Source organism: Octopus bimaculoides, chromosome 7, assembly GCF_001194135.2.
Source record: "Octopus bimaculoides isolate UCB-OBI-ISO-001 chromosome 7, ASM119413v2, whole genome shotgun sequence".
Taxonomy (NCBI): Eukaryota; Metazoa; Mollusca; class Cephalopoda; order Octopoda; family Octopodidae; genus Octopus; species Octopus bimaculoides.
The window spans coordinates 109,958,222-109,966,095 of record NC_068987.1 but is presented as its reverse complement, the minus strand read 5'-3'; positions in this window follow the sequence as shown (position 1 = coordinate 109,966,095).

Sequence of the window (7,874 nt, the reverse complement as noted above, 5' to 3'; positions counted from 1 at the left end):
TGTGTGTATGTATGTATGCATGTATGTATATACATACTTTTATATTTATATATATATATATACATGTATGTGTGTAAATGTATATACATACATGTGTATATGTGTGTGTGTGTGTGTGTGTATATATATATATATATATATATGTACTCTGTTGTTTATCATTTTGTCCACGTTTTTTTGCAACGTCATGTACCCAGATATGCATCTATATATACATGTAGATGTAGGTATGTACATACATGTACGTATATATGCATATACTCATATATTATTTGTATTATATACATATATATATATATATGAGTGTAATGAATTTGTAGCGCTTTTCCAGTTGCATCCTTACCATGTCAAGGAATATGGTATTAGTTGTATCTTTACAAATCAAGTTTTGTATACACACACACACACATGTATATGTATATATATATTACAGTAGTTATATGCTTCAGGTTATAAGCATGCAGTAACTATCTGCTTCAGGCTATATCTGTGTGTGTGTGTGTGTGTGTGTGTGTGTGTGTGTGTGTGTGTGCGCGCACAGGTATTTCTCCATATATCTTTTTATCTTGGTAACTGAGGGCTTCAATATGCAATCTCACGAAACCCTCTCTAACCCATGCTGACATAGAAAAATAGATGTAAAAAATGGTGTGTACATATATATGTTTGTAGTGGATATGAGTGTATATGATGATATAGTTAAGGCATGTGGCTTAGTGGTTAGGGTATTCAGCTCATGGTTATAAGGTCATGAGTTCAATTCCCGGCAACGCATTCTGTCCTTGAGCAAGACACTTTATTTCACATTGCTCCAGTTCACTCACCTGGCAAAAAATGAGTAGTGCCCTGTATTTTCAAAGAGCCAGCCTTGTCATACTCTGTGTCATGCTGGATCTCCCTGAGAACTATGTTGGGGGTATGAGTGTCTGTGGTGTACTCAGCCACTTGCATGTTAATTTCACAAGCAGGCTTTTCCGTTGTTCAGGACAACTGCAACCCTCATTGCTGTAACCAATGGAGTACCATTTTTGTTTTTTAAACAATGATATAGTTTTTCACTTTAAAATATAAAATGCCAAGAAAAAAAATAATACCTAAATAAATGAAACATCTAAAAATACCAAAACAAAAATTTATCCAAGAGTAGTATTGTTTGTTAAATTTTGGTGAAGATTCCAGAAGATGAAAATTATTCTGCATTTCCACCAATACATAATGATGATATTTTTATAGTAAATCATTATATTAATTATTGATTTCTATTTCTGTATCATGCATGATTCCTGGACTAACTTTTTCTTTTCATGTTAACCTCATAGGTTCAAAATAATTTCGTTCAAAATCTGATCTGATATAAATATTAAAGGAAATATGTTTCAAGGATAAAAAACAAATCAAAATCCAAGGAGAGTACTTAATCATAGTTTCAAATTTTGGCACCAAACCAATAGTTTTTGAGGAGTGTGTAAACTTATTGCAGCGACCCCGATGTTTGACTGCTACTTGCTTATTTTATCGAGCCTGGAAATATGAAAGCAAACTTGACGTTAGCAGAATTTGATCTTGGCAAACTGGCAGAAACGTTAGCACGCCGGACGAAATGCTTACCGGTATTTCATTTGTCATTATGTTCTGAGTTCAAATTCCGCTGAGGTCGACTTTGCCTTTCATCCTTTCGGAGTCGATGAAATAAGTACCAGATACGCACTGGGGTCGGTATAATCGACTTGATCCCTTTGTCTGTCCTTGTTTGTCTCCTCTGTGTGTAGCCCCTTCTGGGCAATAAAGAAATAAGAATTTGATCTTGGAACATAAAGAGCTGGCAGAAATGCCATTATGTATTTTGTCTGATGAGTTTAATAATGCAGGAGATTCTGAGGGGAGATTTTTTTTAGCTAATTGATGTGATCCAAGTACTCAACTGGTACTTTATTTTATCAATCTTATAAGGATAAATGCAAGAGTTGACCTTGGCAGGGTTTGAACTCAGAATGTAAGGAATCACACCGAGTAACCACATATGCAGAAGTAGAATGATAATGTAACAGGAAATTAGGAAAGCTACTTCAACGAAACCACTATACCCTTCTTCTACAGGAATTTTGTCCAACACACTGACAATCCAGCCAGTCCACTTCCCTCTTAATAATAATGGTAATAATATTTTTTTGTACTCTAGGCACAAGGCCCAAAATTTTGGGGAAGGAGGCCAGTCAATTATATCAACCCCAGTGTGCAACTGGTACTTAATTTATTGACCCCGAAAGGGTGAAAGGCAAAGTCGACATCGGCGGAATTTGAACTCAGAATGTAGCAGCAGATGAAATTACACTAAGCATTTCACCCAGCGTGCTAACGATTCTGCCAGCTCGCCACCTTAATAATAATAATAATAATGATAATAATAATAATGATAATAATAATAATAATATTTTCTACTATAGTCACAAGGCCTGAAATTTTGGTGGGAAAGACCTCATCAATTACGTTGACGCTGGTAATCAGCTGTTGCTTATCGTCCTGGGAAGGATGGAAGGTAAAGTTGACCTTGGCTGAATTTGAACACAGGACATAAAGATGAAGGAAATGCTTGCTGAGCATCTTGTTCAGTGTGCTAACAGTTCTGTCAGCACACCACCTTAAAGGCAAGGCTGGTGTCAGCAGAATTTGAACTCAGAATGTAAAGCTGGAAAAAAAAAAAAACGCAGCTAAGCATTTTGGTTCAAGGATTCTGCTAAGAAGAAGAATTTTCTGATTTAGATACAAGGCTAACAATTGTGGTGAGAGGAGGAGGAGGAGGAGGAGTTGATACTGCTGACCCTTCCCCAGTATTTAACTGGTACTTTATTTTATTGACTCCCTAAAGGATGAAAATCAAAATTGACCTCAGTGGAAATTTGAACTCAGAAACATTAGAACTGGAAGTGTTATCTCAAAACGTTTTAGGTTTCTCAGGAAGATACAAAGCTGTCCGTTTTTCTTGGAGTGAGAATTCTATAGTTTAGTTTAGATTGATTCTCTGTGCACGGGTCTCTGCCTTTTGCAGTATAAATCACGAAAGACCTCAAGGATTTCTGGAATTTTTCCAATAGTTAAAACTGAGAATTTGGGATTAGACATTTGACCCAAGATCTCTTTACCCTGCATCATCTTTGGAATAAGTGAGGTGATTCAGTAATCCTAGCAGACTCCAGTTGATTGTTAACCGAGATAGGACTTAGAATCTGATCTACTCAAATTCTGCTCTGTTCTGTCCTTGTTTCTATAAACAGAGATAGCACTCTTCTAGCCAACCCCTGTCCCCCCCCTCTTCTAAAATATAGCTGCCCCCTTATCCCTTCTAGTCACCACCCACCACCCGCTTATAGAAATCTTGATATAACACTAAACATAGGAGTTATTTTATCAAAATAAGCCCTCCAAATAATTCTTGCCAGCAGGAAAAAAGAAGAATAAAAATGAATATTTGGTTTGTTTTTATTGAATTATTAGAAAGTTTTAACATTTAAAAATGAAATTGCTTTCGTTTACCTCCACTTGTCCATCTCTCTCCTTCTTTTTCCCCCTTATTCTCTTTCTTTCTATCCTCCATCTCTCTCCTTCATTTTCCCCCTTATTCTCTTTCTTTTTCCCCCTTATTCTCTTTCTTTCCACCTTCCATCTCTCTCTATCTCTTTCTTTCCTTAACACTCCTACCTTCTCTCTGAATCTCCTCCTCCTCCTCTCTCTCTCTCTCTTTTCTGTCTCTTAGTCTCCTTCTTATTCTCTATCTCTTTTCTTCTCTCTGCTCTCCTTTCCTTTTCTTTCTCACTCTCTCTTTCTCACATCATCCCCTTCATCATTCCCTTCATTCCCGTCATTCTCTCTTTCTCTCCTCTCTCATATTTCAGCCTCTTCCTCCAGCATCTCCCTCGCTTCAATCCATCTTCCTCATCATTTCCTTCTCTCATTGTCTCTCTCTCTCTCTCTCTCTCTCTCATCATCATCATCATCATTTCTCTCTCTCTCTCTCTCTCTCTCTCTCTCTCTATCATCATCATCATTTCTCTCTCTCTCTCTCTCTATCATCATCATCATCATTTTCATTTCTCTTTCTCTCTCTTGCTCTCTCTCTCTCTCTCTCTCTCTCTCTCTTTCTCTCTATCATCATCATCATCATCATTTCTCTCTCTCTCTCCATCATCTTTCAACATCTCACCCTTCTTCCTCCACCTCCCCCCTCTTCACCACCGCCATACCTCTACCACCACCACCACCACCACCAGAGTCACTACCATTTAATTTCTCTCAAATTTATATTCGTTTCAATTTACCATGTGATTCTAATTTTTTTTTTTTTATTTCATTTCAATTTTCTTCTCTATTTTATTTCAATTTCTCGTTAATTTGATTCATAATTAATCTAAAACTGATATTCAATTCATTTCATATGCAGTACCGTCCCACTTTTTCTACAATTACTTTGGTTTCATTTTTAGTTTTTTTGGGGGTGTTTTTTTTGCATGCGTGTGTGCATGCACGTAGGGTGGATAGAGGGTAGGTGAGGGTATTTTAGTTGCTTTTTTTTTTAATATAGTTTTGTGCTAAATTTGTTGATTTTTCTATTTATTATTTTTCTCCCAATGAGTTGTGTCTCTCCTAATTTAGAATATTGTAAAGTAATCTGGAACCATCCATGAGAGAAAGAGAGGGGAAAAATGAAGGAAAGACAGAGACAGGAATTTTATGTAAGAGAAAGAAATAGAGTAAGAGAAAGGTTTGCAATGATTTCAAGTTATTCTTCTTTAAATTAGAAAAAAAATATTCATTCCGGTTGGAGTGGATCAACATTTGTGGGCCATGTAGGATTAGCACAGTGTGTTTGCCTTGTCATCTTTTATAATTCCATTCACATGTAAGATGCATAATAAGGGATATAAATCGACCCAGGTACTTCACTGGTATTATATTTTATTGTGCTCCGCCCTAACTAAAGGATGGCAGACAAGCAAATTAACCTTGGTGAGATTTGAACTGTGGGTCAAATGTAAATACCATGATTTTTTTAGTAGTATTATCATCATCATCGTTTAACGTCCGCTTTCCATGCTGGCATGGGTTGGACGATTTGACTGAGGACTGGTGAAACCAGATGGCTACACCAGGCTCCAATCTGATTTGGCAGAGTTTCTACAGCTGGATGCCCTTCCTAACGCCAACCACTCCGAGAGTGTGGTGGGTGCTTTTATGTGCCACCAGCACAAAGGCCAGTCATGCTGTACTGGCAACGGCCACGCTCAAATGGTATATTTCATGTGCCACCCACACAAGAGCCAGTCCAGCAGCACTGACAACAATCTCGCTTGAATGTCTTTACACGTGCCACTGGCACAGGTGTCAGGAAGGTGACGCTGGGCACAGGTGCCATCACGATTTCGCTTTCCCTTGCCCCAACAGGTCTTAGCAAGCCGAGTTTCGTGTCCAATGAAGGAGACGACGTTGGCATTGGTGCCAGTCGTCGAAATTTAGTTCGATTTCGATTTCAACAGTATCTTTAATATTATTCTCTGTTTTTACTGTTTTGCTGGCCCAGAACAAGAGACAACTCCTATTTCATTTATTATTGCATTGTGATATCGAAAGGCATGAATTAGCAAGATATTTTATGTATAAAGTGCAGCCTGATTTTATTGGCCTCTACAGAGTTGAATTTTATAGGAAGCGGTACAATATGGAATCAAAGAAAACTATGGAGAATCTGTGTCCATAAAAATGATTAATAACATCAAAGAGATTTTGTAGGAGTAAATAAATTTAGCTGCAATGAGGAGGCAAAAATGTGATGTTTCAGACTAAAGTCCGTCACTAATTGTTTTGAACATGGTTCGTTGTGTCTCAAATATCAGACATGGTGAACACAGGTCCTATGACATTTTAGACAGAGATGTGGGCACCGGTGTGGCTGTGTGGTAAGAACTTTACTTCCCAACCACAAGGTTTTGGGTTCAGTCTCACTGCATGGCACCTTGGGCGAGTGTCTTCTACCATAGCTCCGGGCCAACCAAAGTCTTGTGAATAGATTTGATTGACAGAAACTGGAAAGACCCTATATTGTGTGTGTGTGTGTGTGTGTGTGTCTATATATATATACACACACACACACACACACACACACATACACATACACACACACACACACATACACACACACACACACACACACACACACATATATATACACACACACACACATATATATACACACACACACACATATATACACACGTGTGTGTGTGTGTGAGAGAGTGTTTGTGCCTCCTCATCTTGATAGTAGTAAACAAGTGTCACTATCATACAAGGAGAGCTGTTTGTTTCCAATCTTCTGCAAAAACATGTCTGGCCATGGGGAAATATTCACTTAGTTTGGAAACAGGTGAAGGTTGGCAACAAGAAAATATGCTGACCATAGAAAATTTCCCTGGGAAAAAAAGGACATTAAAATGATGATGATGATGATGATGATCTGTTTAATGATCTTTTCTCTTTTTAAAAATCTTCCATATGCCTCTTAGACTAATAGGAAGAAGGAGATAAACCCCCAAGTATAAAACCTTGACCCAGGGTAAACCTTGCAATAGAGTAAATTCTACTAAGTGCACCTAAGATGCATATTTAGCAATTTATATTGCAGCTGGTGCAGATATGATGGTTCGGTTTGGTTTGGTTTGGTTTCTCATCTCCCACCACAACCACTACCACCACCACCACAACTACAAAATCCAAAGATGTTGCTTCTTTTCTCCCATCTGCAGATATGTGTGTTTGATATTTTATACATGTACAAATTATGCAAATATGATGTATATGAAGAAATAAGTCGACGTAAGCAAATATCAAGTTTAATCTTGTACTCTTTTAACCTGATTTAAACTAAATGAGATTTTATTGAATGCAAAAGCAGCTACAAAATATATTTTGTGTAATGCAAAGCATATATTTGTTTGTAAATATACAGATCTAAGCAGATATATTTGTATATAGACATACAGAGATGCAGGTGTGCCTGTAGGTTAAGATGTTTGCTTTCTTATTTTGCCACAAGGCCAGCAATTTTGAGGGTGGGGGGAGGGGGGCAAGTCGGTTACATTGGCCCTCAGTACTTTACTGGTACTTTATTTCATCAATCCCTGGAAGGATAAAAAGCAAAGTTGACCTTGGTAGATTTGCACTCGGAACATAGAAAAGCCAAAAGAAATGTCATTAAGAATCTTCTACCACCAGCAATACCACTGGACATTACCACCAAAAGCTACTACTGCTGCTGCTGCTGCTGCTACCATCAAAACTACACAAGAGTAAAGGTTTCTATGAGGTAGAAATCTCTATGAAATCACATCCTAGTATCTTAAGGTATAGGACAGATGGAAAGGCACATTGGATAATGTAGTCTTAGATATACAATGTCAGAAAATCAGGATGGTCAAGTCTAAAATGCCTTTGATCGAAAAACTGTTTGTGCAAGGCTAACTTGGAGCGTGATCAACAAGAATTTCCACTGACAACCTCTATTACACACCACCACCACCACCACCACTGCCCAGCTACACCAACGAGAGCCTTCACAGCAGTGATTCTTAACGAGGGTCCTTATGATATGTTTTGTTTTATTCTTTTACTTGTTTCAGTCATTTGACTGCGGCCATGCTGGAGCACCGCCTTTAGTCAAGCAATTCGACCCCAGGACTTATTTTTTGTAAGCCTAGTACTTATTCTATCGGTCTCTTCTTCCGAACCGTAAAGTTAAGGGGACGTAAGCACACCACCATCAGTTGTCAAGCGATGGTGGGATGACAAACGCAGACACACACAAACATATACGCGCACATACATATAAA